Below are 23,045 nucleotides of genomic sequence, written 5' to 3'. Positions count from 1 at the left end.
AAAGCATTCTCTTGGGGTTGCTTTTGGATAACTGACATCTTATTGTCTCCCCGTCCTTGCCCCTAGGAATCTAGGCTTCTTGCAATTAAATTGGAGGGCACCATGACTTCACTTGTCAGTTGTTTTCTTATGATAATTTTAATTAAATAGCTATGTATGATTTGATGTTCAGTGTCTTAATTCTCTGTTGGAATGTAAACTTGAGGACAAGGACTATTTTGGTGTTTTTGTTGTTGTTGTTGAATCTCTAGTATCAGGCATAGGCCCTGACTGAATCCATGGATGGAAATCCTTGGATTCACATTGGGTTCTGATTGTTTAGGGAATGTCTTTATGAGAAGCAGCTTCCATCACTTATGGCTTAGGTGTTCTTCTACTATAATTTCTTGAAAATAGCAGTAACTCTAGATTTTCTTGTGTAACAGAGTTCTGAAAAACTTTGGGGTTCAGAGAGTATTTTAGATTGATTGAAGAGAGAGAATTTATTTGTATAAGCCTTAGAAGTCACTCCCTCCCCTCGATAACCATCCAGGGACAAGTTAGCAATATCTTTCTTCCCACATCCCCATAAATGTCTACATGCTTCGGTGCATATGGGGTAAGTCTTCACAAAACTCAGAGATACAATCTTCCTAAAAGTAGTAGCAACATTAGCATGCTTGGGTACATCCATTGCCTTATACATGAAACTAAAGGTTCATGAACCCAACTATTGGTAATTTTCTAGCTGAAACACAACATCTGGGCAAGATATCTGAGCTGTATTTTCTCACTATGCCAAAGAACTCACCTGGAAATAGTTGACCAAGATTTAAGAGGCGATAGTGGTTCTTTTACTTGCTCAGTCCTTGGTCTCCCTGGAGCTTCCTGCCAGGGCAATGATGAGTGATAATTACTTCTGGGTTTTTGTAGTATGGTCCATGGTATTTTAGGTGTTTGTTTTGACCACTAACTGGTTTCATCTAGAACATTATCCATGATGACAGTTGCTTACTTTCAACTGACTTTGAGTTGATTGGTGACCTGAAGAGAAAGTTCCTATTACTTATTCCATGAAGCATGTAACTTTCTACCATCCGTATAGACCCTTTTCATTTACCTATGTATTGCAATATTTATTGTCTGTTGTTGCTTAGGTTTAAAAGAAAATGCAGGTTATGACTTCAACTTCTTTATCTGATCAAAAGCAACTAATGTCCAGATTTCCTTTGTGAGCCTACCTTTAAAGAACTGACCTAAGGAAAATATTAATTTTCTAGGAAGATATTCTTACCTACCTGACTTTGGAAATACAGATGAAAATGTTGCACCCCCTTATGGTAAACAGATGATAGAAGAGAATTTGTGGCATAGTGATTGAGAGCTTGGTTCTGGAATTGGATAAACCTGGTCTGGATTCCTGAGCCTCCTGCTTGTGTTCTGGCATTGAGGATCGTATCCTCAGTGAGGAGATCCTTATGTAGGAAGTGGTCCATAGATGTTACCTTAAAAAAAGATGGGTTTCAATTGTTGGAATATATAGATGACAAGATCTTGAAAAAGAGGTGAAAGGAATTGAGTATACTATTCATTAGTGTAAAAATCAGATCCATATAGAAGGAAAAAAGAGTTGCATCTGAAAACAAATTACTTTAAAAATGATACTCCTTTAGTTTTTGTTGAGGGTAAGTTTAAGTAACATCACATGAAAAGTATCCATGTATTTTCTGTAAAATAGTCTTAAAAGAAACCCGCTATGTTTTTGAGTTTCCCCTTTTTTTAAAAAATTTTATTTATTTGAGAGAGAGAGAGTGAGCAAGAGCAAGAGAGAGAGCATGAGCAGGCAGTGGGGAGAGACAAAGGGAGAGGTAGTAGCAGACTCCCCACTGAGCAGGGAGCTCAACATCCCCGTACTCTGGGATCCTGACCTGAGCTGAAGGCAGATGCTCAAAAGACTGAGCCGTCCAGGAGCCTCTTTTCAGAATTCCTTAAATTACAATCCACAGAAAGCCCTCCTCTTGGATAATGAGAATTATATCTAACACATTTTTTTCTTTTCACCTTATTTTTTAAGAAGCTGAACTCTAAATTCAGTGCTCAAATGGTAGTAGCCATATTAAGTTTGTTTGTTTGTGGGGTTTGGTTTTTTTTTTTTTTTTGTACTTCTCGAATTTTGGACTTCAACTTGAATAGTTTTATTGTTGATGTGTGTTTTATCTTGAGATGCCTGCGTTCTTTTGGGAAGAAGGAAGTTAAATTATTTAAGGGACACCTCCTAGAGTTTGTCTATAATATTTCAGCCTTTTTTTTTTTTCCTCAAGTAGATACCAAAATTGGCATTTGAAAAATGCTTTGAACTCTTTCAGCGGAAAAATACTATGTAATGTTAATAAGTTATATTTATTTTCACAAGTACAAGAAAGCTTGTAAGATATTCTTACAAAGAGGGTTCCCTCTTTGGTAGATGGCAGAATGAAAGACTTCTATGACGTCTGTTACTTTGTGATATTTCAGTTTTTTCAAACTTTAAGGAATTAGGCTTAAATTATCAGGTCAATATATACAAAGGATTTTTATCTAAAAATGATACCTAGTTTGAATAGGGAAGAGAGCGCCTCTTTACGTACCTATATTCTCATTTAGAGTGTGAACCTAGGAAAGGACTCAGAAGGCAGATCACTGAGGTGAAAAAGTCTCATGTTTTAGAGTCAAACAAACTGAAGTTCATATCCCAACTCATCTGCTAAATAAGTTAGCTTCAACTTTCTCTTCTTTAAAATGGTGATGCTAATATTTACTTTTTTAAGGCTGTACTGAATATCTACTTTGCATCAATCAGTGATGTCTGTTATTTGCCTAGGCTGCCAGCCCTATGGGAGTTGGCCAGCTCCCAGCTGCTTAGAAACATGGACAGACATATGGAGGGAGTGAGTTGGATTGTCACAGGAGCATAAATGGTATTGTTCCTCGGGGTCTGGCACATGCCAAAAACTCCTAGCAGATCCTTCTTTCTTTTTCCTTCCCCTCGAAGGAAGGCCCATAAGAAAGGCTGCCACCATGGTGGAATGAAGGCGAGGTTGGATCTTCTGGGTATGAGCTTTATTTAAGCCTGCTCCTGTTACACTTAGAAGGTAACTGCTTGTTCTGTTGTGGGATATGTGTGGAGCTGTTGTGGGCAGTCCTATTCTTAGTTTTTCAAGACAGAATTATCCATCACTATATTGGCATTTAAAATTTTTTTGATTGCTTACCAGAGAGATAGCAAATTATATATGCCTTATTTCCATTTATATTCTCAGTTGAATTATATGGAAGAGTTAATTTAAAAGTATACTGGCTCTCAGATATTTTACAGGGATTGCTTTAAAGGGGCACCAAGATTGTATTCAAGCCCTTGCTGCATTCTTCTGTTAATTTACTCATTCATTGGGTCTTCTCTGCATGCTGAGGATTGTTTGAGATGCCAAGAAGAGGAGAATGGTGGGCAGCACCTGGTCTTATCCCACATGTGGTACATCTTCACAGTCAAATCTAGCATTGCTTTAAGTTAAAAATTATCTTGCTTTGGATCCAGATACCTGAAGGAGAGGAAAGATTTTGGCACTCCAGACTCCAGTGGTCATTGTGGGCACCATTGGTTCTTTAACCCTCCTAATCATCTTTTAGTGGGCACTGAGGATTCCTGTTTAGTTTTGCCCTTGAAACTATGCTCAAGGTTTCACATGCTCACATGCCCTGGACTTCTTGTATGCCAACCTTTCACGTCACTGCCCTGTTCCCCAACCATCTGTCATTGAATAAGGCAGAATCAGCTTGGCAAATTAAATCTTCTGTAAAATGGTATCTTTTCTTTGACTCTCTGCTCAAAAGTTACAGAATTTTTGGAATTTTGTTGTGTTTGTATCTTTTTTCCCGATTGAAAAAGTTACATTTTATGACCTCCTGCAGTAAGATTCCTTCCACCTGAATTATACAGCTCATTAGGATTGCATTAGGAATTTGGGAGTTCACTTAAACGTTGAACTTTTGCACACTTAATGATATAAAGGTGTGTACTAGATTACCGACATGGTTTCCTTATGACCCTCTCAGCTCTTTTCCCTCTAAAATTAGATTTTCTTATTTGGGTTAGTAAAGCATGTGGTTGCAGACCCTTGTAGAGCTATTGTGAAATATTAGGTCCGTATTTCCGGAGGCGTTAGCCACTGGCTGTAACCCAATTCTGATGGGAGAGCTGGTTGTGTGTATGACTGACATTACAAATGCAATGAAAATAAAACAACCCCCTGAAAAAAGAGCAGGCAGTTATTTCTCAGTGGTGGGAAGAAGTTGCAGGTGTGCCTGATGTTTTTAAAGCTCTTGATTATTGATCTTATCTAAAGACTTAAAAATAGAACCACTAATGTGTCAGTGTGGCCCCAATAACAGATGATTATTGTCGATCTTTAAGCTGTACTTAGCACTAAAATGTATATGTAATGCACACAAAAAGTCTGGCTTTATCCAATTCCTCAAGGTTTTATAGGAAAGAATTCATTCTTTCATTCATTTTTCCCCTTGGCCTTCCCCCTTCTCCCCTGCCCCCACCCCACATTTATTCCCTCTGCTAATTGATAGAAATTTCTACTAGACATTCCAGCCACTAGCTGGCAGACATAACAAATACAAAATTTACAGCCCTACAATGAAAATATCTTAGAATACAATTTTTTTAACCTTTGGTAACTACCGCCTTCTGAACTATGTAGCTCATCACAGTGAGTGAAACAAGTTAAAGTAGTATAACACCTAGGGATTTTAGTTCAATTTCACTGTAACCTCAATTTTACTACCGTAAGTCAAGTTTGTCGTCAGAGAGCTCCATATTACATTTGATGAGCAGATTCATCTGCATTTACTCTGTGCATGTGGTCGATGCATGAGCAGCAAGGCAGTAATACATCTTTATTTAAGCCAAATCTTGGATTCAGTCCCAAATGACATAATCTCTTGTAAGCTGGGAAATCTGGTCTAGACCACAGAGTGTTATGGGGTGCACACCTGTTCAGAGGATCGTAGTCAAAGGATAGTTAACAGCATTTCATTGTCATCCTGGGGGAACAAAATAAGTCATTCTTGGCAGAAATTGGACCTGGGTCTAGAGCTACTTGACATTTTTATATAACAAATTAGAATATTCAATTGGATTGTTGCAAGGAGTCTGTTTTTAAGGTAATACTGAAGCACTGGTTTTCATGCAGGACTACTATCTATGCCCAGCCATGGTTAGGAGGGATTAGATGGAGAAACTAATGCAGGTGACTCAGCTATGTTTGTAGTATTTCCGACTCCTGGTGACAGAATCTTTCAAAATGGAGATGACCATGAAGAAGGAGGAAGTAGAGAGGAAGAGCTGGGATGCTATGGAGAAATTGACAAGATTCAGTAATTTCACTGAGGTTGTTCATTCATTCATTAGTTCTTTCATTTTTTGCTCCTTTATCCATGCATCAGATATTAATAATTGCCTACTACGTCCTAGGTACAGTGGCAGGCACTTTGGCCAAAGCAATTCACGAGCTGTGGTTCCTTACTACAGGGAAGTAGGAGGGGCTGAGAAGAACTCTCAAATGTAAAAATCTGTGGACAAGAGAATGGTGTTTCTTCTTTCTAAGATGGTAGGTTTGGGAGGAAAACCCTAGAAATGATTTGTTCTTAGACTTACGGTGTTGGCATTGATGCTGTGCTGAGGATACCTCTCACAGAGTTGAGGAAGAAAATAGGCAAAGAGTTAGAACAAAGCTTGTGAAATTCAGAGTGACCCACTGGTGACAAGAAATGTAAACTCTAGGGCCAGATGAGGTTCTTGGGAGAGTGACTAAGCAGTAGGCCTGAAAGTGAGTCTTAGCGGCCTAGGTGTGTGGGCATGGCTAGATGGTGTCAGTGACAGGGGAGGAGCTAGAGACAAAAGCAGGCCATTTCTACAAAACACTGTTGATCTAAAAAACCAATTATGACAACGTTGCTAGAAATACAACTGGAACTTACTTCTACAAGAAGTAAGGGGTAAGCCTGTCAAACAGAATGCCCCTCACTGGATTCAGATGAGAGTACGATGTAGATCTATGAGAGTAGAAATCTTGATAGTGTGGAAGACCCAACCAGTGCCCAAACAACTCTGTAAATGATCTGGGGAGGGCTTTTGTGAGCACTGTGGGAATTGCAAGACTTAGCTGAGTGCTTTCCAGAGATGAACATTTAAAGTCATTTATGTGTCAGAAGATAGGAACCTAAGGTAAAAAGAATGTGAGTTCTTCGGTTCTTCAAGAAAGAAGGCAGAAGGGGCGAAATGAATAAGTTGTTAAACACAGATATAGTACTAGGTGCCAGCCTCAATAAGAATACTAACAACAACAAAAAAAGTGTTTACTTCTAAAGAACCCCAGACTACATGTGGGAGATTTTGGGTCTAGCTTGGCCTTAGCCTTGATGCCAATGTGCAGTAAGATCTAATTATGTTAAATAATTTAACCACATCAGGCCACTGTCTTCCTGTTTATAAAATATAGAGAGCGATGACTGATCATGAAGGCCATAGCCTGAAAAAACTGATGAGATATTATATTAATTACTTTGTAACTACTGAAATTCAAAAATGCCCAGGTCTGATTGCTTTGAATAAAAGTCTGATGTGATACCTACAAATCTACTACATAAGAGGAATATAAAGAGTATTTTGCTTAAGAAAAGTTTGCTGCTTGATCCTAACCCAAAAACATATCAAAAATAATGACTGAAAAACTGTCAGTTTATATATACTAGTTAAAATTTGCTGGTTATCTTTGAAAGGGGTCTCCGTTTTAACTGGGGTCTATTTTTTAATTCTTGAATTTGTTTTTCTTGATTCAGTGGCAAAGGGTGACAACCGCCTTCCTTAGGCAGGTTTTTCCCAGCACTTCTGCCATGTCTGCCCTCAGGGGATTTCAGATAACGAGCAGCACCAAGTTGGTCCTCTAAATTTGGCCCCCTGTCCCCGCCTTGGTGCTTAGCAGATTGGCTGAAAATGTGTCCGTAGAGATTAGATATTCCAGTGACCACAGTGCATTTTTCTGCCCTGAAAGCTATCTCCCAAATCAGCCCTCTACCTCTGGTTTATCAGGAGGAGAGTACAGACAGATAACATCCTTGCGATGTGACCCTGACCTTTGTCAACCTTTGTTAAGGCTTCATCTGAAGTCAGGCCTAATGTTTGTAAACAGGATGTAATTAAGGCTGGGAACTGACAGGGTCTGACATTAAGACAATGCAGAGCTGGCAGGGAATGGTCTGTCAGATGTCAGCTCTCATTGTGTTCTAAGTGCCTTCATAATAATTAGTGTCCTCTGTCTGAAGGAAGTTCACTCAACTTGGATTAATCTGTCACAGCGTGGAGGCCATCCTTGGGAGGGCAAGTGTTTCCTCTGATAAACCTTAGAACAAGTATGAGAAAAAAAGCAAAGGGACTCAAAAGAAAACTGTGAAAGTCAAGACTGTTGGTGACAGGTGCTGCCTGAAAATTAGAAACAGGAAGTAGGAAAAAAAAAAAAAAAGCTCCCCCTCCACATTCCAACCCTGAAGTGACTGCAGAAATTCACTGTGACCAGAACTGGCTGCCGCTGTCCTGAGCCTGCTGGTCTGGATGCGTGAGTAGATGCAGGAAGATGAGTGTTCCGGAAAGCCCGGGCATAAACACATTGGTTAGGCTTTTGCCCTTAACTAGCACAAATGCACGTGTCAGAGAGTGCCCACAGGCTATAAGAGGATTTAAGTTTCACGTGTAATCAATCCAAAGAGGCTGAATCTGCTTTTTGTTTTTAGAAAATACCTGTTGAGCATCTTCTGTTCTTGGAATGGTACAGACTGAGTCAAGAGATGTTGTGCCTGTCCTCCTAGCTTTCTCGGCAAGGTGACAGGCTGCAGTGCAAATACCAGTATACCAGTGTTAGTAGCAGCATTATTAAGAGCAGCTAAGAGGTGGAAACAACCTAAATGCTCATCAGCAGTTGAATGAGTAAAGAAAATGTGGCCTGTACATAGGGTGGAATATCACTCAGCTTGAAAAAAGAATGACATACATGCGCATTATGCTAGGTGAAATAAGTCAGGCACCAAAGGACAAACAATGGATGAGTCCATTGATACGAAGAACAGGTAGCTGCATAGAGACAGAAAGCAGACTAATGGTTGCCAGGGGCTGGGGGAGGAAAGGAATGGGAATTGCCATTTAATGGGTACAGTTTCAGCTTGGGATGCTGAGGAAATTCTGGAGATGGATTTAGTGATGGCTACACAATGATGTGCATGTAAATTGTACACTTAAGAATGGTTAGATGGGAAGTTTGGTCTTGTGTATATTTTACCACGATGAGTTTGGTTTTTTTTTTTTAAGAAAGTAGTTACGGAAAAATAGATTCTTCAAGTTGGATAGGACCTCAGGGCTTCTCTGCTTTAGTTATGACGTCTGAGAAGTGACAGGATCCGTCCAGAATCATGCCAGGACCTCGTGGTAGGTCCTGCTTCTGACAGATGGGCTGTTCACTTTAATACCGAATTCTGTTCTTATATAAGTGACCCTTGACTACTCGGCGTTTTGGGGGGATGAAGCCCTGAGGCACGTTAATAGCAGTTCTCTTTGGCATTTATCTGAGTGTAGGACTTGGTGACTTTTTGGTATTTATTTTGTAACTTTTAAAGACTTATATTTGCATGAGACTCTTGTAGGTTTCTTTCAGCTCCATAACTTGATTTTTTCCTGACTGTACGTAGGCAGGATGACTATGAGTCCAGTTCACTTGGTAATTAAAAATAAAAGTAATATCCTTCACTAAAGCATTAAGTTTTTCACTGGGTTCAGGTAATAGTTTTAAAAGTTTTCTGATTATCAATGAGAAATAAAAGAAAGCCATGTAATAGTTTCTGGCAGAATAGTCAGAAAGTAACAACAACTTTGAATATGTACTTTAGAAAAGTTCCTGTCTTAGGAAAAGTTAACTTAATTTCATTATTATTATTATTATTATTATTATTATTTTTTTTTAGTTTTCTGGCATTCTTAAATCAGAAGATGGTGTTGCTCATGTGAATAGTTCCCCCCCAGGTCACCAAACTTATTTATAGGATTGACAGATGGTAACAAATGTCAGGCAAAATGTGTGTGTGTGTGTGTCTGAGTGCTCATGCCTGTGTTCTTCTTTTGCTTGTTCACATCCTGAGAAAAATTTTTAGGAACTTATACTTCAGAAAATAATTTTCTATCTGCCCCTTTTTCTTTAACCCCCACTTCCTTTCTATTAAAGTCAATCTACTATCAAATTCTTCTTTGGGCCATTCATGGAATCACTGTGTTCCATCCCACCTCCATGACAGATTTTACTGAAGTTTAATTAATGTTACAGATACAGTGTTCAAGTGTATAGGCAGGAGAAAATGGAGAATATTCAAGGAAAAAAAGGATGCAGTTGTCCTCTCCAGGTCCTCCTACTATACTTGGTAAGGTGTACAGAGGACTGAATGGGAAGGGACCCTTCTTAAATTAGCATCTATAACTTATCACCAGTATCCGACATTCCTTAGGAGCAGCTATCATTTACTGAATACCTACTATGTTCAAAATATTATTTAATTTATTTTTTGCAACTGTTCCTTAAAAAACTTACTTTCTTCATGGATTGAACTGAAACTTAAGAGGCCAAATAACTAGCAAAGCTGGGATCTAAACTAAAATTGGATTCTGTTCTTTGCATAATGGTAGGCCCTTTATTCTTGGATATAAATGAAGAGAAAAGTAAAAGAAAGCCCTATAGAACTTCTCTTTTCCTTTCCTACTCCCTTCTGAAAGCAGACATCTTAATGTGGGGAAGTTAATTTAGGACTCAACTAATGAATCCCTGCCCAGTTTTTAGGTGGATTGTTTTTTGGTGTTGAGTCGGTTATATAGTTTGGATATTAATGCCTTATCAAATATACCATTTGCAATTATCCTCTCCCATTTGGTAGGATGCCTTTTTGTTTTGTTTTGATGGTTACTTTTGCTGTGCAGAAGCTTTTTATTTTGGTGTTGTCCTAATGGTTTATTTTGCTTTTGTTTCTCTTGCCCAAGGAGACATATCCATAAATATGTTGCTAAGGGCAATGTCCAAGAGATTACTGCCTATGTTTTCTTTTAGTAGTTTCATGGTCTCAGGCCTCATATTTAGATCTTTAATTCATTTTGAGTTAATTTTTGTGTTTGGTATAAGAAAGTGGTCCAATTTCATCTTTTTGCATGTCTGTCCAGTTTTCTCAGCACCATTTGTTAAAGAGATGGTCTTTTCCCTATTGTATATTCTTGCCTCCTTTAATTTAAATGACCATATAAGTGTGGGTTTATTTCTGGGTTCTCTATCCAGTTCTCTTGACCTATGGGTTTATTTTTGTGTCAGTACCATACTGTTTTATTTATTACAGCTTTGTTGTATATCTTCAAAGCTGAAATTGTGATACTTCTGGCTTTGTTCTTTCTCAAGGTTGTTTTGGCTATTCAAGATCTTTTGTGGTTCCGTACAAATTTTAGGATTATTTGTTCCAGTTCTATGAAAAATGCTTTTGTCATTTTGATAAGGATTGCACTAAATCTGTAGATTTCCTTGGATAGTATGGACATTTTAACAATATTAATTTTTCCAATTCATGAGTATATATATATCTTCTATTTCTTTGTGTTGTCTTTAATTTTTTTCATCAGTTTCTTGTATTTATACAGAAAGAGTATAGGTCTTTCACCTCCTTGGTTAAATTTATTCCTAGGTATTTTATTCTTTTAAAAAAATTTCTTTTTCTACTATTTTAGTGTATAGAAAACTACCCATTTCTGGGTATTAATTATTTATGCTGCAACTTGACTGCATTCATTTGTTATTTCCAGTGGTTTTTTTGGTGAAGTCTTTAGGGTTTTCTACATCTGGTTTCATGTTATCTAATAGTGACAGTTTTACTTCTTTCTTACCAATATGGATGCCTCTTATTTATTTATTTATTTACAATTTTTGTCTGTTTGCTGTGGCTGGGATTTCTAGCATTATGTTGAGTAAAAGTGGCAAAGTAGACATCTTTGTCTTGTCCCTGATCTTCAAGGATAAGCTTTTAGTTTTTTGCCATTGAGCTTGATGTTAGCTGTGGGTTTGTCACATAGAGCCTCTTGTGTTGAGACATGTTTCCTTTGAACCCACTTTGTTGAGAGCTCTTATCATGAATGGGTGTTGAAATTTGTCAAATGTTTTTTCTGCATCTATTGAGATGATCATATGGTTTTTATTGTTCATTTTGTAGAAGTGATGTATCATGTTGATTGATTTGCAGATATTGAACTATCCTTGCATCACCAGAATAAATCCCACTTGATCATGGTGAATGATCCTTTTAATGTATTGTTGAATTCAGTTGCTAATATCTTAGAGAGGATTTTTACATCTGTGTCCACCAGGGATATTGGCTCATAGTTTTCTCTGTAGGTTATGTCTTAAACACTATTATTAGTATAGGAGAAAAACAAGTTTGCTTTAGTGGCTGGCAAGGGAACAGATCTTTTTAGAAGCACCATTTAAATTGAGTCATAAATCATTTTGTATAGGATGATTAGCTCTAATGCTTACCCAATGCATAGGGTTGATATTTGACCAGCAGTTTGTATCAGAGGTATCATGATTGAGACACATTTTTTTTATATAACCCAGACAAAAAAGAGGTATGTATTTTTCATGATTAGTGAACAGAGCAGTTATTTTCTCTGTTCTTGATAAAAGACTAGATTTAAATATGGCTTGAGACCTATGAGGACAGTTAGGTGGAATCACATGCAAATGGCTCTCCAACTACCATAGCTTAGAAGAAGAGGGAGAAGAAAAGAGGCTGGGGTATGGGTTTGCATACATACTGTCCACAATTGGAGATACACGAACAGAATGAAAACCAAGTAACCTCACTTAACCTAGGGAATCTTAACTAAATACACTATTATCCTTCCAGGGAGTATCCCCTGACCCCCAAGGGTAGCTGTCATTTGTGGCTATTAGATGAAAGCAGAAAAGACAGAGAAGCATCTTACAGAATTAACTTTGATGCCCTAAATACATTTTTTTTTGACATATAAATATATAACCCCTGGAAGAAAAACAAAACAAAACAAAACAAAGCAGAGCATATAAGTAAGGCTTTTTAAAGATAGGTAAATCATTTTCTTTTTGAATGAAATACAGTTTGACTGCATGAAATATGAACAGTAATTAAATGCACAGTCTGTGGGCCTTCCATACTTTAAAGCACTTTCTAAAAAAAAAAAAAAAAAGAGTACTCACCTCAGACAGGCCAATTACCCAAGAATGATGAAGTCAAGAGGAAAGTCGCTAAATTTCTTTACTTGAATGATCACAACCCCAGCCCGTGATTAGTCCCCACGGCATCAGCGGGGATGTGGTGGGGACACTCACATTGGAAGACTTCAAATAGTCATTTCCTTGGTTAAAATAAAATCTGACTGCACTAAATGGACAGTTTTTAATCTCACTTGGACATCTGAAGATTTCTCAAGCTGTTGCTGGCTGCCGCAGAAACAATTTTTTCTGCTTTGTTGATTAAACCAGTGGTCTCTACCATTGCTTATCGGGCTGCAACGAGCTGTTCTTTTTAATTAAAAGTGAGCCACCACGAGAGAGCAATTAACAGCTAGTAATTACTGTGCTCTTCAGAACTGCAACATTTTGCCTTTCATTCCAATTATATAATGGACAAGTGGCTTTTTGATCTTCAAATTAGTGAGCTCTTGTCCTCCTTGTTTGGAGACAGAATTGGCAGGTTAATGATGGCCTGTGGGGGCACTCTTTCCTCTGACTGATGGGAAGTGAGAAACACCGGGAAGGAAGGCAGTGAGTGGTGTTCAGGAACTGCAGTTCCACCTTCATGATAAAGACAGAGAAAGAGCTCTTATTTTTAGGAGGTTGTGGTGAAGAGGAAAAATAGGCTTCCATGGAGGCTCCAAAGAGCATCATGGGATTCTCCTTCTTCCCACCCACCATCAAATGGTGACCATGTTTTAAAACATGGAAAAGTGGAATTAGACTGTAATGCTTTGGTATGCCTTTGCTAAGGGCATAAAATATTACATGTTGTCAAAAAACACTTGCCCTAAGGTTAGACAAAGATTTGGACTTTATTTAAATTTGTTTTAATTACTGTGAGAATTTCAGGGTATCCTATCCTTTTGATACAATGGAATCTTATCTTAATGGATAATTTATTACTAGATCTGGTATAAACACTGAGGTTATAAATAGAGGAAGTTGGATGTTATTGTTTTCCTGTATCTAATTCCTGCTTTTCATTTAACAATACAGTATAGAGGGAGGGCTACCATATTATAGAAGACTTATGAACCAATTTCTTCTCATACCTCTACCTTTTAGGCATAACCTCCTTTTTGGACCCATCATTTGTTGCAGATGCAGAAATGTAGATGCAGTCAGCCAGCTATGCTTCTGTGTCTTACTTATATGCTCATGTTGAGAATGTGATAGTTATGATAATTCTGTGGCTACAAATCACTATATGGGGCTTGTTGGTGATGGGGACAATTTTGTTGGGTATGGACTGAAAACAAATGGTGCAATAGGAAAGGTATTTGAACTTGTGAGTGTGGAATCTGGCATATGAGCTCTTTTCAATGACAGTACATGAAAACTGTATGCAATAGAATTACTGTAGGTCCACATAATAGCCATGACCTAATCTTTGAAGATATTTGAAAGACATTTCTTAATGAGGAATATATCAATTAGCCCAATAGGAAAAGTAAGTGCACTCGTGTGTGTAAATCCCACCATAGGAAATTTTCATTAGACATTTGCTGATACATTTCTCGGTTACTTAATTTTAGCATTCTCATGGGGATAGAGCCCCAGTTGAAGTGGGTACAACCTAGTAAGTTTGAATCCCCCCCCAACCCCAACACCAAGTCTGAGCAACCTATCCATTTGGTGGTGCAGTCATTCAAGTGAACTGTTGTCACCTTTTCCCAGAAAAGGACAATATCGAGCCATCTTGAGCAGGGTATGACTTTTGATCCATTTTCAGAGATGGTTGTAAGCTTAAACCTGTTAGTAGCTTGTGGGGTTCATTTTTAGGATGGCTAGACATGAGTAGAGTTTCAACATATAGCTTTAAACAGATTTTTACATATTGAAACAATTGATACTATTACAAGAACGATATTCACCACCATGCCTCATTAACACCTTGGCCTACATTACAGCACTACTAGATTATGTTTTGAAATCACACATTTCTCCTTGCCAATACAAATACCATATACTTTGCTCATGAACTAAAGTGTTGGATCCAGATGGAAAAAATAAGCTTAGGTGTGTCTCTTTTCTCTTAACTGCTAAAGGTTTTAAAGAAATATTCCACATACTAATCATTTTGCATTTACTATTAGGGTTTGCATTACTTGTGAAGGATGGGATATTGAACTTGAGATATGTACATCTGTTAAAATGGAAATTTTGATTGATGTAAGTTAAATTTCTCAGAGAAATGCATCAGAAGCGTGAAGAGTGAAGGTCCCTTTCCTCTTGTAAACCTAAAAGAAAGATTTCTGGACTTTTTCAAAATGCAAGACTTTTCTGGCTCAAATTGTTACATCAGATGGGGGTAATGTGTCATTTCAATCACTGTAGTATTTGAATCCTCTATTTAACATATGTATCTTGTGATTTTTCTAATCCTGAATATAAATTTAATTTTTCTGTTGTTTATAATTTATGCAGCACTAGTTATCACAGAGTCCATGATTCTATCACCGTTTTCTTTGTCTAAGCCTTTGAAAATTGAAGGGACAAAACTAGATCATCTCAGTGTTTCTAAGAGGGTATGCAGTATTCATGGAAAGAATATGGGCTTCAGATTGTTGTTTTATCATTTTTCAGTTTTGTGAGGAATTTATTTATCAAGTTATTTATCTTTTCTAAATCTCAGTACCCTCCTTTTAAAATGAGATACTAGTACTGACCCTGCAATGCTCTTGTGAAGATTTAATAACATAACATAACATAACCTATACATAAAGTGGCCAGTGAATTTCCTGGCACATGGTAAGTGCTCAAATCATGGTAGCCATTATTTTGTTAGTGTTCTCAATTCACTTAGTTTGCAATATCTTTTTTTAAAAATATGACATTTGAATTCAGGAAAGAAGTATTCGGGAGAGTCAATCAGTAGTAGGCATTGGTAAGCCAATATTTGAAACACATGGTATAAGTTTTTTTCTTATAAGAATCTGAAAAAATTGCTGAAGAAAATAGATTTCTCTAACACTTCCAAGAACATACTTGTGACTACCCAAAATTAGATGATTATCCTTCATTTTTCCCCCCTCCTATAATGATTTTGAACTTTAAAGCCATTTCCACCACTAGAAAATTAATACACCAGCTTGTAGGAAGGGGAAATTAAGTTCCATTTTTAAAAAGTGTTGGATGATCATTTTTATCTCTGTGGCAGAGTGGAAAGAACACCGAATTTAGAGTCTTGAGGTCACCATTCTCTTGATTGTTGAACAATCTGGAAAAAAATCACAACATTTCTGTATTACAGATGCTTCATGTGTATTTCAGGGTTTTCTGATTGCAAGCAACAGAAACTGGCTCTGATTAATTGAGGCAAAAGAAAATTTATTGGAATGGTTTGGGAGCACAAAGATTTGAGGGAGGGCTGGAAAACAAGGCTTGGAAATGGGGAAGTAGTCAAGGCATCTCCAAGAGGATTGGAGAATTTTGATGGTCTTGTAGCAGAAAGAACATGGTCTAGATTTTACTGCTGAGATGAAAGTCTTTAAGTATTTCTAGTGTTTTTGATACTCTGCTCAAGATTCAGATTCATAGAAAGGACCCCAAAGATTCAACTAACTTGGCTAATATGCCAACTTGTAGGAAGGGGAAAGACTTTTGATTCAAGTTCCATGTCTACATCCAGTGGGTAAGGGGTAAATCCTCAGAAGGAAATTAGAGCACTCTAGGAAAGAGAAGTAGTCCTGGGCTGCAAGAAAACAGCAGATGTTAACTACACCAAGGATCATAAATGATACTGCTTTTCCTGTAATCTGTGAATGTTGCTTTATGTAACATAGGTAGTTATGATAAATAACATCTAATGCACTTGGTAGTATTATTGTTACCAGTTGCTCCTTAGTGGATTTTGTTCATTATAATCAGTTGATACAAACCTAAATTTGTAAATGGCTGATTCAGGAATCTTATTATGTAGTTACTTCTAGACAGCATTATATCCTTAAACATAATCATATATTAAAAAAATAAAAACTTGGGTATAATTATGGAAAACAACTTTGCTATTTGAAATCTTGAATTAATTCTCTATTTGAGGATCAGAGAAACTCCAGCTAACCTTAATGAGAGCTAAGGAATCTATTACAAATGAATAAATTCTTTGTTAGATTTAATTTTTTTACTTTTTAAGTGTTTTAATTCCAGTTAACATACAGTGTTATGTAAGTTTCAGGTGTACAATCTCGTGATTCAACAATTCAATAGTCACCTGATGCTCATCAGGACAAGTGCACGCCTTAATCCCCATCACCTCTTTACTTTGTTAGATTTTAAACAATGAATGTTGGCAAATGATCAGCCTGGTCATTAGAATCTTGCCAATGGCATTAGTGGGGAATATTTTCATGTTATTAATAATAGACTCCCTTCTTGAACCATATACACTAATAGGAATTTGCAGAAATGGCATTTAAAGTATTTTATTTGCAATGTCCAAATGAGTATTCCAGAGTTCAATAAAAACATGGCTTTCAATAAGATTTTTTTTTTAATTAGTGAGGATAAAAAATTAAGTAGAACATCATTGTATCTTGAGTATAAAATGCTTTCAGTAATTTAGGAAGTTCAGTAGCCATGTTTTTCACATTTAAAATTTTTAAATTTAGATGTTTCTTTTCTGGTCTTCAGCCCTAGTGGTATAATAAAATACAAATGAGATACAGGAAATAGGAAGTCTGTTAGTGTTCATTACATTATAGAGTCAGACAGAATGGAATGATTAATATGCTTGACTGAACCCAGGCATGTATATTCAAACTCTAAGCAAACCTCCAGATTACTTAGTTATTATTGGAAATTTGAGAATAACACTTTTGAATGAGTGTTTTTATTGAATCAGGAGGGGCTTGATTGTGTAGGTACTTTAATATGGGCCTTAACAGAAAGAGAAATGAAGATTCCATGGACAAATGCATTGATTTTATAAAACTCTGGAAAATGACCAGATTTAACTTAATTTCTGCTTCAATTAAGAACAAATTGATTTTCCTTGAACTTGTCTTTAGTACCATTGGGACTTTACTATTTTAACAACTGTTATGATGTGGCAGTGGAAGAGATTAGTTCATATAATCAGATTTAGGCCTGGTGTTTTATAAGCAACATGTTGTATAATCTCGTTTTATGCTACATGTTGACTTTTGGTTAGGTGAATAACTAAATCTGATATCCCCTCAACTAAAACTATTTTTGTATTTGATGAATTACGTAGGCTTTTGAAAGCCTTCTTTAAAATTATATAATTACTTATTAACTGAATCCTTATAAAGGCATATTTATGTAGAAATATAAAAATTTTAGCACATATTTTTGCCTGATGATAAGGCAACATAAAATAATACATGTTAACTCTCGAAAATATTAAAAAGATTAGAAAAGAAAATGTCCACCCATAATCATGTCATTAAGAAACAAGTACCATTATTGTTTTGAAGTATCCAAAATTCTAATTTTGAATTTTTTCTCTCTCTATATATATTTTAAAAATGTAGTTTTGTCTGTTTTAGACATGAACAGATATCTGTATACTTTATTCAGAAACCAAATAACTAATAAATGATTGAAAAATTTAAAAGGACATCGTACTATAAGTCAGTCGGAGAAAGACAACTATCATATGATCTCCCTGATATGAGGAAGTGGAGATGCAACATGGGGGGGTTAAGGGGGTAGGAGAAGAATAAATGAAACAAGATGGGATTGGGAGCGAGACAAACCATAAGTGACTCTTAATCTCAACAAAACAAACTGAGGGTTGCTGGGAGGAAGGGGGTTGGGAGAGGGGGATTGAGTTATGGACATTGGGGAGGGTATGTGCTATGGTGAGTGCTGTGAAATGTGTAAACCTGGCGATTCACAGATCTGTACCCCTGGGGATAAAAATATATGTTTATAAAAAAAAAAAGAAGAAAAAAAGGACATCGTACTTAGAAAAGGTAGAGGGGGCGTGTACCCAGTAGACAGCCTAATCCACTGCAGTCATGGAATACACGGCCAGATGTTATCATTGGCTTTTATTGAGTGTGCTTTATCCACTTTTATTTCACTTTCAGATATATCTTCTAACAGCTTCCATTGATAGACTTTAATGATCTAATAGTAGGCTCTTTCTAATGTTTTTATTCAGTTCGTTTAAGCTTTGTTCCTTTATCCTACTGTCTAATTAATAAATATGACTTGGATTGTTAAGCTTTACAGATATTTTTTATGCACTTTTAAACTTTATTTTTGTTATAAGAATGTGTATGATTGTTATATGTCCAAGTATAACCATGTTTGCTTTAATGGCTTATGAGTTTCATGACATTTTGGGAAAATATTTATACTGATTTCATAAAACCTTTCACCTATGTTAACTTAAAAAAAAATTATAAAACGTGAGTGACTGAATGCAGTGCTGTTCAATCTGGAAATTCCACACTGTTCCCATTATTGACTGTAAAGCTAAGTTTGTAATTTTAAGAAGATGTTTTTGTCTCTTCTGGAGATAATATGTGGAGCTAGAAGATCATAAGGAAGAGAACTTTAGAAAATGTTACTAAACTCTATATTTTATTCCTACCTTTCCTCTACTGGCTACCTTTTCTATAACACACATTATAATTTTTTATTTTTCTAAAGAAGTCTACAGTTTGTATTGTAACCTCCTTCCGTGGAGGAAAAAAAAAAGTCTTCTAGTTTATTTATAATAAATAAAATATTTTATATTTATAATATTTATAATAAATAAATATTTATTTATTTGTTGTTTATTTAATTTTATTGTGTTATGTTAGTTACCATACAGTACATCATTAGTTTTTGATGAAGTGTTCCATGAGTCATTGTGCATAACACTCAGTGCTCCATGCAATATGTGCCCTCCTTAATACCCATCAGCGGGCTCATCTGATTTAGAACATCCTTCTGATCTCTTTAATGCCCTAGCCATCAACTCCCTTCTCCCTCACTGTTTTCTAGAATTTCAGTTGTAGTTTCTCTTAAAGCTATCAATACTTCAGATAGTTCAGCCTGTTTTACTGATTTATTTGCTCACTGTTGTTCTTTATATTCCTTTTATTTTATTACCCCTAGGTTGAAGTATATAGTTTAATACTTCTTTTAGCAATAAGTAATGAATAGTTAGCTTCTGTAGTCCTTGTAAGTCTGGAAATATCTTTCTTTTGCCCTCTCTCTTGAATGATGGTTTGACTGGATATGAGATTCTGGTTCAGTTATTCTTCCTTGGCACTTTGAAGATATTTCTTTATTCTTTTTTTAGCAGCTCTGGTTGTTGAGGAGACAGTTCTGTCATACTGGTTATTCTCCTTTGTCAGTAATCTTGATTTTCCTCTCTGAAGACTTTTAAGATTTTTCTCTTTAACCTTGATTTTTTGAAGGTTTTCACTATAGTGTCTCTGGGTTTGGATTTTTCTTTTTTGGTATTGCTTGTGACTCTTTCAGGTCTTTCTCTCTCTCTCACCTCTTTCTTTCTCTCTCTGTATATAGAGACCCTTTCAGGTCTCTCTCTCTCTGTCCATATATATATATATATATATATATTCTCTCCATATATATATATTCTTATATATTCTTTCTCCATAAATTCTCTCCATATATTTTATATATATATATATATATATTCTCTCCATATATTCATTCTCCATAAATTCTCTCCATATATATATACACATATATGTATGTGTGTATATATACATACATATATATATATATATATATATATATACATACACATAATTCTGGAAAACTTTCAGCTGTGAACTCTTCAAACAATGACTCTCTTCTATTCTCTCTTTCTGGTATACATACACATACCTATAAATATACATATTTATATATTCATATATATATATTCTCACATCTCCTCTTTATTTCAGTTTCTTTATCTCTTTGTATTCTGTGAGATTTATCCAGTTCCATCTTCAAGTTCACTAATTTTCTCTTCAGCTCTATCTAGTTTACTATGTATCACATATATTGGATTTTTTATTTCATATTTTTCCATTTCAAGACTTCCAGTTGGCTCTTTTTCCTAACTCTTGTTGTTTCATAACCCTGCATTTGTTTCATTGATGTTAATCCTCCTCTGACTCTTTGAGAATTTTAAACATCATTATTCACAAGTTCTTTTCAGATTACTGAATTATTTCTATTTTTTGTATAATTTTTTTTCTCTACTGGGATTATTGATTGTCTTATACAGTGCAGATTCTTGTTTGTGAATATATATTTTTTTAAGAGCTTACCTCATATGGGAGTTCTCTTCAACACGTGTTTCCCTATATGGCAATTCAGCAGTTGCCTGAGTTGCGCCAGGTCTTGTGACAATGTGAATAAAACAGTTTTGCCCTCTGTTCAGAGACTGGGAATGCAGTTATAACTGTAACTTCCTGTGGGGTTCATTGTGGGGCATATTTAGGCCCTTGCTTATATGAACACTGAAACATAATCCCTGCTGTTCTCTTTTGGCCATAACCCAGAAAAAGACCCTTTATTGTTGTCAATTAACTTTTCTTTTATAGGCCCTGGAAAACTTGCTTGTTTGCTTGTGAACAGGATTATGCTTTCAAATGTTTTAAAAAGAGTTATCCATTATTTCTCACCAAATAGGGGCAGTTTTGGCATGTGCTTACATTGCCATTTTTGTCTGTTATCTTTTGTGGAATTTAAATTTATATGTTATTTAACTTTTATTTTGGATAGACATCTTTCACAAAGGTAAAACATGTTTTTATAATTTTTGAAAAATTATTTCAGGATAGGATATGTTCAAATTACATTTAACTGAAGTGGAAACAAATAATTGGGAACATTGGGACAAATTGTGTATTTTGTCACCCTGAACTTCAGACTTCCTTAGAGTAAAACATTCATGAAGAAGAATCAATAGAGAGAACATGCATGTCTTAAGGAATAGAAATAAAGGGTATATTCAATTGAAGTTTGAAGGGTTTTTTGAAAACCTAGAGAAGAGAAAATTAAAAATAGGAACTCCTCCTTTTCAGTTGATTTACCAGTCATAATTCAAATATTTCTGAGACCATTAACAGAATATATGGGGAACCTTGGCTTAAGACACAAAACAAAATCAAATCAGGCTTCTCTTTTGTACTTTATTCAGTAAAAGGTGAGTTAGTTACTAAAGCCTGCATGTGGGATTTTTGTGCTCATTCACTCAACAAACATGCTGGCCTCATATGAGTTGAAGCTGAACTTTATTTAGACATAATGGGGAGCCACTGGAATGTCTGAAATGTGAAGAGATACAATCAGAATTTTGCTTTAGGATGTTTAATTTGGCAAAGGTATGCAAGATGAATTATAATAGAGAAAAACTGAAGATTTAGAGAGCTGGGCAGTGGGTGATTGCAAAGGAAACACTGAGTGTAAATGGTAAGGGCCTAGAATAGGTTGTGGTGGTAGGAGTAGAAAGAATAACATAGTGAGAAGAATCAGCAGGACTTGGTTGCTGACTGTATGTGAGAAGTAGAGAGGCAGGAGAAAATCAAATATGAATTGATAGATGGGGAGAGCAATGCTGCCATGAAAGAAATTGCAAAATCAGACTGCAGGGGGTTAAAGAAATAAAGGTTCTAATGATTTTGACATGTGAATTTTTTTTATTTTTTATTTTTTAAATTTTTTTTTAGAGATTTTTTTTAAAATTTATTTGACAGACAGATCACAAGTAGGCAGAGAGACAGGCAAAGAGAGAGAGGAGGAAGAGGCAGGCTCCCTGCTGAGCAGAGAGCCCGATGCAGGACTCGATCCCAGGACCCTGGGATCATGAACTGAGCCGAAGGCAGAGGCTTTAACCACTGAGCCACCCAGGCGCCCTTGACATGTGAATTTATAGACTCTTTTGTTAGGGGGAAAGCTGTGGCAGTGAAAAGGACAGAAATAGAGTAATAGTTTTAATAGATGGGGGAGCAAAATCTTTCTTAAAGTTTATGCATGATTCTCTGTGTTTTATGGAATATAGTCTATTTTACGTGGGTTCCAAACGAAATTTTTCAGTAGTCATCACAGATACCTATAAATATCCATTCATTATCATATGTTAGAAAATGGAACCAAGAAAATGCCATTATTTTCCTTTTGATTGTCATATGATTTGGAATTTCCACTGAAATTCAACCAGTCAGCTTGGGATCTCAGGAATGATCCAAGACATGCAAATGATTAGGTCTAGCCATGTTCTAGGAAAGGCTTTCTGATGAAGATGGAATTAGATATTGAATGAAAGAATCTGGAGTCATTGCAGGGTTATCTCTAGCAGGAGGGGAAATGGCCAGTCAGGAAGGGCACCTGGCACAGAAGCCAGCACAGCAGCTTGCCGATAACCCTCAGAAGAGCAGCGTTCTCTTTAAGGAAGTAACAGAATCAGCTTCCTGCAAAAACATGTTAATTTGACAATTCACTTGATCGCAAATGAAGTGTGGATAATGGTAGAACTAAAGAAAATGAGACAGTTCTAGCAAATTTGAGGAAATCCCTGTTTTTAGGTTGCAAACACCACAAATGTTTATAGCTCAAGCCCTCAGTCAAGGGATAATAATAATTTCCATATGCATGTCTGGTTCTGACAGGGGGGATGTATTTCCAAAGACCGGTGTGGTGTCTCCCTTCAAGGGAATCTTTAAGTCTCCTCGAGGCAGCTGCCTATCTGCTGAA

General features: G+C 36.2%; 1 protein-coding gene across 11 annotated transcripts in view; it reads left to right on the top strand.

Annotated features, from left to right (window-relative positions):
- The window catches only part of MECOM (MDS1 and EVI1 complex locus), a 548,915-nt gene that overhangs the window by 139,557 nt on the left and 386,313 nt on the right, over positions 1-23,045 (top strand). The gene's annotated exons all lie outside the window — the stretch shown is intronic.

The sequence above is a fragment of the Lutra lutra genome, chromosome 1, assembly GCF_902655055.1.
Source record: "Lutra lutra chromosome 1, mLutLut1.2, whole genome shotgun sequence".
NCBI classification, from domain to species: Eukaryota; Metazoa; Chordata; class Mammalia; order Carnivora; family Mustelidae; genus Lutra; species Lutra lutra.
This window is presented reverse-complemented; position numbering and strand designations above follow the sequence as displayed.